General features: G+C 41.9%; 1 protein-coding gene across 1 annotated transcript in view; it reads left to right on the forward strand.

Annotated features, from left to right (window-relative positions):
* Positions 1–836: 836 nt before the first annotated feature.
* LOC138958183 (glutamine synthetase-like) overlaps positions 837–10,274 on the forward strand; it is a 37,298-nt gene continuing 27,860 nt past the window's right edge. The window contains exon 1 of the mRNA XM_070329269.1: positions 837–988. The gene's annotated coding sequence lies outside the window, so the exon portion shown is untranslated. The remainder of the gene's footprint in view (positions 989–10,274) is intronic.

Raw genomic sequence — 10,274 nt, forward strand, 5'->3', positions numbered from 1 at the left:
CCTTGGCCTTGTGTTCAAGATGTCATGTCATATGCGCACATTTACCAGCACGGAGTATCCAAAGTAGACCATTTTTTCGATTTTTTCGATAAAACACAGACAAAAACAACAAAACATCGGTTTGAAAATGGTTTTATTTACATGAATACATGTCTAAAATGATAAAAGCAGATTATTGAATGCATTCCAGGATGTTCAAAGGTGTGAAAAATGCAACAACCCCAAAAAGGTGTATGAGACCAAAAATAACTCATTTTGCCTACCCGGTCTGCCCTCAACGTCGTTTTCAACCACGAAGGTTATATCGCGACGAGGGAAAGGGGGGAGATGGGATAGGGGAAAGGGGGGAGATGGGATAGAGCCACTTGTTAAATGCTTCTTGTTCACAAAAAATTGCTCCAGGGGCTTGCAACGTAGTACAATATATGACCTTACTGGGAGAATGCAAGTTTCCAGTACAAAGGACTAAACATTTCTTACATACTGCTTGACTAAAATCTTTACAAACATTGACTATATTCTATACAAGAGCCACTCAACAAGGGTAAAAGGAGAAACAGAATCCGTTAGTCGCCTCTTACGACATGCGGGGGGCAGAGAAATAAGGATGTGGAAAAGAAGACTTTACAACAAGAAAAGAATTGGAAAACTGCAGGGAATAGTAGGGAGAGTTTTCTTGGAAGGAAATATAGGTGAAAGGACTGGTAAGGCAGAAATAAGACAAAAGAAGAGAAGTAAAGGGGTGGGGTAGCTCTGTGGAAACACTCCCGCCGCGTGAAGGCGACCCCATGGGAGCCCTCTATTTGCGTCGATAGCTTGGCCTACATAGAGTCCACAATGCGGACAAGTGTACTCTCACTGTACTATATTGTGTGTGCGCCTTGACGTGAAAGCTTTCAGTTCAGTCACTCGTCTGCTGGGGTGTGCATGCGTGATCGGGGCGGCGGAAACATTTCTGCGTTTACAGTTTACTCTTACAGCTGACAAGGTAAGATAACTTTGCTTTCGGCGTTGGCTTTGAGGTCGACCATTCTCAAGTGTGTGCAAAGTTAATACTTAGCTGACTTTGCATTGCAACAGCAAAACAACTGGTTCTGGTAAACGGACAATTGTAGGAGCTGCGCAGCAGACGATGTTATTGAGACCTTGAACACTTGTTTTTGTCGAAAAGAATGAAGTAATCGACACACTTTGCCGGCGATCGTGGTCGCGATGTATTGACGGTCTATTGCGAAGAGCAGAGAGTATTGGTTTCTGGCGAACTGACTGTCGCTGTCAGAATTTTGAGAAAACGAGTGAAGGCGAATACTTGAAACTTCGATCGATGACCTGGTAGCCTAGTTTCACATCCTTTGCTCACTCACTCAATAGACTCGGATTTCTGTGGGCAGCAGCGAGTTTGTGTGTGTTATTTGACTGCATGCACAGCTGCAATATTGCATCAGAACAGTCTGTAAATCGGAGGCTGTGGTTGGTCGCAATAAGTATGTGATACAGCTGCCAACAGTTGCGAGTGTGTATGTTGTCTGGGGCGGCTGTGTGATTCCAGAACTCGGGCAACATGGCGATCAGCTGATTCGGCGCTAAATGTCATTGGCCGGCCTTGGCCTATATCCTCCCTTTGTGCTCTGCCGTGCAGTTATCTAACTCTCGGTGCATAGATAAAATTAGATTACTCGCGTTTTCTCGAAACTAACACAAACAGGTCAGCCTGTACGCCAGTATGTTATCATGATGATTTCATTAATTCTTTTGATAATGTAAACATGTTGGAATTAACGAGCGGGTGTTTGAACCATTACACTGGTTGAAGCGAATCCAGCAGCTGCTTTTCTGTTGTTTTTGACGATTTGTGGTAGAAGCTAGTGCACAGGTGGGTATGCAGAGGGTTATGTGGGTTTTTTGTTTACACAGAAGTGAACTATGGGTACAGTCGTGCTCAATGTTTTAACAAACAATCAACAATTAGTGATGCTTCTGGTTTGTGTGAATAAACATGACAAACAGAATGAACTAGAACGAAAGTTGTGTACAACGTTGAATGCTTTGAGTGCATGATTTACATGTGTTTCTTCTTGAATCGCCTGCATGGGTGGTCTAAGTTACTGTCAATGTCATCATTATTTTATTTTTGAGTGTCAGCTTGGTTTTTGTGTGTGCGTGAATTGGCGTCGTGAAAACACAGTTTATACTGGGATTATTTATTGTTTGTGTTGTGTTCGAGAACTTCCTTATCACAGCGAAGCTAGAGGTATCCCACGAACACATACTGAGATCGACTTGAGAAATGTTCTTCCCGATAATCAGTACTGTGCATGACAAAAAAAGCATTCGTTGTTGCCACAGGAGCTTGTATCCAACCGCCGGTCGATCATTATTTACTCCTGCATGCTTACCCGTACTACAATTATTCACTAGGAGACTCTAGGGATGAAGGAGTAAATAATTATCGACCGGCGCTTTGATAGAAGCTCCTGTGGTTGTTGCCAAACTGTGGTTCCAGTTGGGGACAGAAGTTTACCAAACTTTGGGAACATACGTAGAGGTTACATTCCGAGTCTCAGTGATTATTAAAAATAATGGTCGAAGTTAGCGGATCATGAAAAATGCGAGCTTTAGCGAGCTTTTTCATGACCGCGAACTGAGACCATTATATTTATAATCACTGAGACGAGGTGTGTAACCTCTTTATTCCTCCTTTCTTCAGTTATTCAAAGAAAAGAGGAGTTTTTTTGCGAACGTTTGATCAAATCCTATTCACTCAACCAGTCAACCTGCGCAGGCGATCGATTAATGCGCGGTTGTATAGTTCCGTGCAAATCATTCCATTCTGTTAACACTTCTTGTCAGTTTTCCTATTTTGGACTAAAATCAAGTACACAGATATGCTGTTATTCTGCTGTGGCGACAAAGGCAGATATTGTGTGTTCTGTATATGTTTTGGTATCGCTTAGGATAATGTTCTTTCGTCAAATGGGACTAGCAGACGAACTTTTGCACCCGTGTTCCAACGTTAAAAACTGTATGAAGTTCAGTTTTCTGGGAAAAATAGTGTATGAAACCGCTTTATGTTGTTTAAATTGATGAGATGTGTGCATTTGGTTGCGTGTGATCTGTTTATTAAATGAAATATTGTTGAAAACTGACCGTCGGATTGCAGTCTGTTGTCGAAGAAACCGAGTGAAAAGAAGGGGAACTACTCTTGTCGCTAGACAAAGTATGAGTTACTTGCCTTGTGAAATTGCTTGTGATGAACGTTTGAGCACGGCAGATCTAGATTCAGAAAACAACCGAACTCATGGATTTTATATGGAGATTCATGTGTTCAGGCCTATAGTTGTTAATTTAAATGCGGTATGTTTGTATTGTTTGCTCCAGACATGTATACTTCGTACATTAGAGCGTTCGGAACTTTTCAGTCGCAAAAAGTAGTACCGAAACAGAACAACTTCTCAACCCATTGCACTATCGAGGATTCAGGCTGTTGCTGGGTCGTTATTTGTTTGGTTGCTGGGTCATTATCGAAAACTAACTAGCTCTACAAGTTTACAGAGGTAAAGAAGCAGAGGGGGGAATAATAACTTTTATCCTACATACGTGAGAGAGACACTCGTGAGATAATAATCGATCATATCCCATGACCTCCCTTCTTTGTCTCGGTTACTTCAGTATGGGTATATATGTTGTATTTTTATAGCTCAATAAATATATCATGGACTCCAAAAAATATATGATAGTGCAGATTCCGATTTGGGCAAAGAACTACTTTCTTCCCGACCTTTGACCTTGCGCCAAACAAATAGATTGTAATACACTCTTAATTGCTTTGCTGCTAAAGAGTTCTATCCGCAGTTTTATTAACCCGTGCATAACACTAGTTTGAACAGTCGAACACTATCACAATGCCCATGGCTACAAACCAAAACAAAAAACCGAGTACCCTCCCTTGCATCGAAGCAGACGACTATTTGTGAGAGTCTGTCACACAGGTCTGTCAGCAGTGTCGGTGTGGGAACTGACAGAAGCTAGGGAGCACAGATAATAGAAGCCCTGACACATAGACTAATCACACAATCAATACACATTTGGCTCATGTTTTAAATGACAGTTTCGAGTTTGTTAGTCAAACTCAAAGCAACAACACTGGTCTGGTGTCATGCGTAGCGGGACCGAGAAGCGTCCTTACTGCATGGTTTGGGGTGGCTTCGCTTCGTATCAAACATCGGCTGTTTCACGTATTTTGCGAGCAAGTCTACTCTTTTGCCTGGCTCTGCAGTAAGTCCACATTGGCGATGAAGGTATCCAAGAACTTAACATGTGTGCATTTTTCCGTAATCCAGTCATATTCCTTCAAAATGCAATCAATCGGCGGTGACAGACTTGGTGTCAGCAATTCGCGACTTCACCAACTTGGTCCCGTTTTCCTCACACCCATACCAGTTTAGGTTCATCCATGCAAACACACTCGCAAAACAGTTTATCACGTAGATACATTTCAAATAGGGAGCAAATGGTTAAATCTAAACCTACATATTTGTTCCCTAAAATTTGCTTCTCTGTCAATAAGCCTGATTGTATACGTTCGAGAAAAACAACGTGGAATCGATTCTGAATCGAGTAAGCCAAATGGGTGCCAACCCGGTTTCGCCCGTTCTGCCGACCTGAAACGCAAAACAAAAGAATTGTGCGCTTCAACTAAATTGATTTCTATACGACTTCATTTCTTTCTTGCAACTTATGAACCTTTACTTAAAGCTTTTAAATGGTCTGAAAGTAGTGTTACCGCGTACTTATCGATACACTCATTCGTTTTATTTTTTTCAGCGACGGTCACTTAGTTTAAGGTTGCAAAAGGGCCAAGTCTCGCTGGCACCACTGTTTCACTCTCCACAGATCGCAACAGTGCCGCTAGTACTAGTAGTCTACACTTTGTGTTTGATGGTAGAATGGGATATACAGATTACAACACTCGTGGTTTTTTATATGGCTTGTATTTCAGTCAAGACCCAGCGGGAATATCAATCGAGAGCCACTCGCCAGAGGCTCGTGTCTCCCGATGATATTCATCCGCTGGGTCTTGACTGAAATACAAGCCATATAAAAAAACCACTCGTGTTGTAACCTATACAAATCACACGTGTGTATATCATGTAAAGGAGGTCATGTCAAGCTAGTCTGGCAGGGACCTGGTTTTCCACTGCTTACGATGCCAAAGTCACCGAGACAAACGTCATTATGGAGAAAAATAATTGCGCTCGCAAATTACCCTCGATGAATTTTTAGAACTAACACGTGACGCCACACTTTAAGAGTGACGTTTCTTTGCTTTGACGTACTAGTTTGCACGAGGCTTCAGAAGAGATCGAGGTTCCAAAACAAGCGTCTTCAATTTAGCTGCCTCGACTGCAGAACATTTTCAGTAAAATACACGTAAGTACAGTATGTAGGATAAACAGAATACTACATGGCTTGCCGTGTCGTACCAGATTTACACTCGTTGCTTTTTCAAATAGTGAACAGCTCGCTTTCGCTCGCAGTTCAATATTTTTTGTACAAAAACTCGTGTTAATCTGGTACGACGCAGCAAGCCATGTAGTATTCTCTATAAATACTGCTGGTGTTCTCTTTATGAGGGTGTAAATTCCGTGTCTATAACATAATGCTCGCGCACGTTGACGTCAAGACGTCATCGCTTCTTGGTACTTTCTCTCGCGTGCGTGGCGTGTGTGTCTGTGTATGTATGTGGGCACATGTGTTATTGTGTGTGTGTGTGTGTGTCTATGTATGTGTGTGTGTGTGTATGTGAGAGAGAGAGAAAGAGGGAGAGAGAGAGAGAGAGAGAGAGAGAGAGAGAGAGAGAGAGAGAGAGAGAGAGAGAGAGAGAGAGAGAGAGAGAGAGAGAGAGAGAGAATATGTGTGTGTGTTTGTTTGTAAAAGTTTGTGAGTGTCCGTCTGTCTATTTACGTATGAGTGTTTGTTTTTCCAGCGTCGCGGACGACGCTGGTATCTGCGGTCGGGAAGACTTTTTACGAATTTGCCACAGGGCGCCGCCATGTTTTCTGTGCTCGACTGCGAGCAGACCACAGGCACATTACACCCAAAATTCTTGTAGGCATACACAGACGCAACATAGCATATACAGACAATAACACCCACAACACTTCAACTGCATATGAAAGGAATAAAAATAAATCCGCAAATCAGTCGCGCACAATACACCAGTTAGAAAAACAAGGAGTACCAAAGCGGCGTGCAGAAACTAAACTGACTCGGAGACTGAGAAGAAACATTTATCACACGATGTGGATAGCAAACATTAAAATAAAACAGATAAGTCAAGCAAAAAATAAACACAAATATCGAAAACACAATAAACAAAGGTAAAGAAAACAAAAAGAGATGCTTGCCGACAGTCAGTGTGTGTGTGCGTGGTTTGCCGTGTGCGTCAGCGGGGTGTGTGTGTGTGTGTGTGTGTGTGTGTGTGTGTGTGTGTGTGTGTGTGTGTGTGTGTGTGTGTGTGTGTGCGTGCGCGTGCATGCGTGCGTAGGCTACGTTCTTGCGTGTGTGCGTTCGAATGAGAAAGAAGAGAGAGAGAGGATTGAACAATGAGGTCACGTTCTCTGTCACATGAATACATATACACACACTGAAGGCTACTTCGGACACGAACACTTGCCAACAACTGTGGTTGGACATGCTTTTGAAATGTAATATTTTTTCGACATGATTTCTGGACATACGAATCCCGCTGTGTTGCCTACTGATGTTGCGAATGATGAAGGCTTTGAGTTGACTGACCTTGAGGAGGGATTGCATCAGGCATTTATCGTCTCAAATTATATCCTTGCTACTTTTCAGGAGTCAACTATTGCCATTCATGGTAACTTGGATAGTCAATGTTTTTATTTGTTTGATTCCCATCAAAGAAACAGAAATGGTAACCATTCTTCAAATGGCACTGCAGTTTTGATGTCATCAAGTTAATTCCTTTGCAGAATTGATTGATTTTCTCAAAAGCCATTATCAATGTGTTTATCAATTAACACCTGTTCATTTCTGTCCAACTGCAATGCAAACTCAATGTGGAGGAAACAAGGATTCATTACAAACAAGTCATCCCTGTACATCAACAGATTTATGTACCTCAATCAATACTGCTAGTATGAGTGACAGGAATCTAAAAGGAAAAACAACCAAACGCAAATGTACTACTACTTCTACGACTCGTTTGAATGTAAAACAGAAATGTAACACTATCTGTGACAATGACGGTTCTACGACTCGTTTGAAGGACAGTATAGATCGAACCTTAACCCACAACTACGACAATTTGTGTCAGACTTTTTTGAACAGGAAAATATGCCTCTGTTCAACAGTAACCAAAACATGGAAGATGTTTTTGAAACTTTACAGAAATGTAACACTAGCCTATCTGTGACAATGTTGCTTTTGAATTGAACCCACATTTGTTGAACAGGAGAGAATGTTCCTGTTCAACAGTGCCCAAAACACTGAATCTGACGTTTTTGAATCTTTTCTGTCATCTAACTGAATCTGACGTTTTTGAATCTTTTCTGTCATCTAACCCAATTGCTCATGACTTCATCGATCTTGAACATGCCTACTTTTGAAAGAAAGACAGACAAAAGCGAAATCTGCATGTTAGCCATCTGCCTGAAATGGTCAATGCACTTTTGTAAAATTGTCACAGCTGTTATGCACTTTTGTGAAATGGTCAGTGCTGTTGTGCACTTATGCAAAACTTGGTGCTGTGCTGTTAACATTTGAACAAAATGCATTTTGTTCAAATGTTTAGTGCAACTTGCTACTATATAATCGCTGTATGCGCTTTGTGGTAATAATGCACTGTTGTGAAAAGTTTGTGCTAAATGTTGGCACTATGCATCATTGTTGGAGCACCCTCCAGGGCCCGTATGCTTATGGGGGAAGTTCGCGACAACTCCCGAAGTTTTGAGTGACATCGGAAGTACTTGCCTCACTTTCGTATGCATGGGCCGGAAAAAGGGTTTACCTCGAAGCAAAGCGAGGAAGTAACTCAGGGTATTTTGCGACTACTTCTAAAGTTTTGAGTGACATCGGAAGTACATCCTCACTTTCGCATGCATGGGACGAAAAAAGAGTTTACTTTGGAAGCTAACGAGGAAGTAAATGAGGGTAAATGTACTACAGCCAGACCCAGTAGTAAACACGCTACTTCCACAGTTTCTCAGTGCAAAAAGGCAGGGCTTTTCTTCAGTTTTTCATGTCAAACCGAGCTGACGCTCCCAAAGAGAGAAAATAGAGGGAAAAGTCGTATCTTCTGCATGCATTTCGTGCAAATTTCCCTGAATACAAACCTGAGTTGCCAGCTTTGACTTTTGTTTGTTCTGGGTCATTGGCCACCACTCTTTCATTCCCGCTTATACGAGGGGGTTACTGTGTTTCTATGAAAATGGGCGTCGTTGTGTGCATGTGTGAGTGTGTGTGTGTGTGTGTGTGTGTTTGTGTGCGTGCGTGCGTGTGTTTGTGTGCGTGTGTGTGTGTGTGTGTGTGTTCGAGTGTTGAAGTGTAAGTTTCTGCTATTTTTTTGGTCATTGCTTTATCTCTGTGTGTGTGTGTGTGTGTGTGTGTGTGTGTGTGTGTGTGTGTGTGTGTGTGTGTGTGTGTGTGTGTGTGTGTGTGTATTTGTGCGAGTGCCTGTCTGCCTGTGTGTGCGTGCGTGCGGGTATAATTGTGCGTCTGTTCCTTCATACGTTTGTTTGCGTGTTCGCGCGTGCCGTGTGTGTGTGTGTGTGTGTGTGTGTGTGTGTGTGTGTGTGTTTGTGTGTGTGTGTGTGTGTTTGTGTGTGTGTTTGTGTGTTTGTGTTTGTTTGTGTGTGTGTGTGTGTGTTTTCGATGTTATGTGTGTGTTCGACGGTGTGTGTGTGTGTTCGACGGTGTGTGTGTGTGTGTGTGTGTGTGTGTGTGTGTGTGTGTTCGACGTTATGTGTGTGTTCGACGGTGTGTGTGTGTGTGTGTGTGTGTGTGTACCCACTCCCCACACTATGATGAGCTGACTATATTTGCGCCTTGATATTTTATTCATGTTCTTACGTTTTATGCTGTTTTTGTGATTCACCACACCCGAGTTTATCGTAATTGAGATAATAAAGTGTTCTATGTCTATGTATTATGTCTAATACACATGCACACACGCACGTAGGCTACAAAAATCCAATCTTGACTTTGAACTTTATATAAACATACATCCTCTTCACAATTAACGAGGACAAACGTAATTTACAAACACCTAAGTACAACAATTTTTCTGTTTTAAAAATTCGGACACACATTTTCTCAAATAATATGAAATTCGCTGAACTTATCTTCTTTTCACTACACCTTATATCTTGATTCCCAAAAAATGGAGTTCTGCCTTTTTAAATTTACCAGTAACACAAATATTCGCTCTGACCAAACTATTTTTGTCCAGCAGTTTTACCGATACACAATCATTAAAAAAACACTACAAAAAGAGTTTTAAGTTAACCGACTTCGCTACCACATAAACAACCTTTTTTTATTGTCCCCAACATTCTGGTCAACGAAATCATTATTATAGACAGTCATTCTATTTAAGGACAATTATCACAGCTTTCGTTCAACCAGTTAAAAACAACAATTATAGTAAAAGCTACAGCGCGATCAACGTTTGCCCATTTACGAACTCGCGATGAGATTTGTTTCTTCTGGTCACCAAGCCTACCGTTTACAAACGCATGCGCACTAATTGGGATTCCCCCAATTTTCTCGACCTTGACCCCAGAACTCTCGAAGCCACTACTTCGGCGTTCAATTTAGCTCGTGCATACCGAGTAGCTGGCAACTTTGCTTTCGAAGTTCCCACTTCCAATGTCAAGGGCCTCTCGCTTGACATAATTATACGACGATATCGCATCTCAAGGGTCCTTACCCATCCAAAAGAAACCTCCAGCGCATACTACAATTGCAGGACATTCCGTTTTTAAAGGCAGCTCATTGGAGAATTATCTCAGACACAATATCGAAGACGTGAAATGCGTCAATCGAGCAACTGTCGTAACTTGGCTACAATGAGACGGTCTCCTACCTTGCACCATAGACACGGACTGTGACATTCTTGTTTAATTTAGGTGAAATGCTTAAAACAGAGTGACTCAAAAGCGACAGTTCGATCAGTTACTGACCGAAAAAAAACGTGCTCGAGTCATTCGGCGAAGGTGGCGAGCTTTCAAACCAGCACGACTGAATAACTC

This window comes from Littorina saxatilis, linkage group LG2 (genome assembly GCF_037325665.1).
Source record: "Littorina saxatilis isolate snail1 linkage group LG2, US_GU_Lsax_2.0, whole genome shotgun sequence".
Taxonomy (NCBI): Eukaryota; Metazoa; Mollusca; class Gastropoda; order Littorinimorpha; family Littorinidae; genus Littorina; species Littorina saxatilis.